This window comes from Buceros rhinoceros, unplaced genomic scaffold (genome assembly GCF_000710305.1).
Source record: "Buceros rhinoceros silvestris isolate BGI_N320 unplaced genomic scaffold, ASM71030v1 scaffold20926, whole genome shotgun sequence".
In the NCBI taxonomy this organism is placed as follows: Eukaryota; Metazoa; Chordata; class Aves; order Bucerotiformes; family Bucerotidae; genus Buceros; species Buceros rhinoceros.
Genome location: NW_010417317.1, coordinates 13,119 through 13,618, shown reverse-complemented (window position 1 = coordinate 13,618; position 500 = coordinate 13,119).

The window sequence follows — 500 nt, the reverse complement described above, 5'->3', positions numbered from 1 at the left end:
CTGGATGAGGAGTTGGAGTGCTAGCACGTTCTAGGAGACCCCTGTCCATGGGGACCCCACTCTGCATCCCACGGATAGGAGGTGGGTGGTCACAGTTGGGGCATTAGGCTCAGCGCCTTTTCCAGCACCTCCCTGCCTGTGCTGGGCTCCTGCCAGCTCCCCGCTGCCTGCCAGGCTCAGCCCTGCAGCTGGGAGAGGGCAGCCGGAGTGGAGTTGGGCGGGAGTGTCCTGCTTCGCACCTCGGCTCCGATAGCCTCTCCCAGCACCGATACTACCATCAGTGCCGGCTCGGTGCCCTGCAGCTCCCTGGGGGGCCCCACTCACCAGGGCTGGCAGCTGCCGGTGGACTTGGCCCCAAGCCCTGGGCCGGTTGCCAGCACCCTTGGGTCCTAGCTGCACTCCTGCTGGGAGGTCCTGCTGCAGCTCCCCACCCGTTGGTACCCCCCGGGGTCGCTGAAGCAGGACTGGCCTGGCCCAGGGGCCCCAGGCCCTGGCCAGGC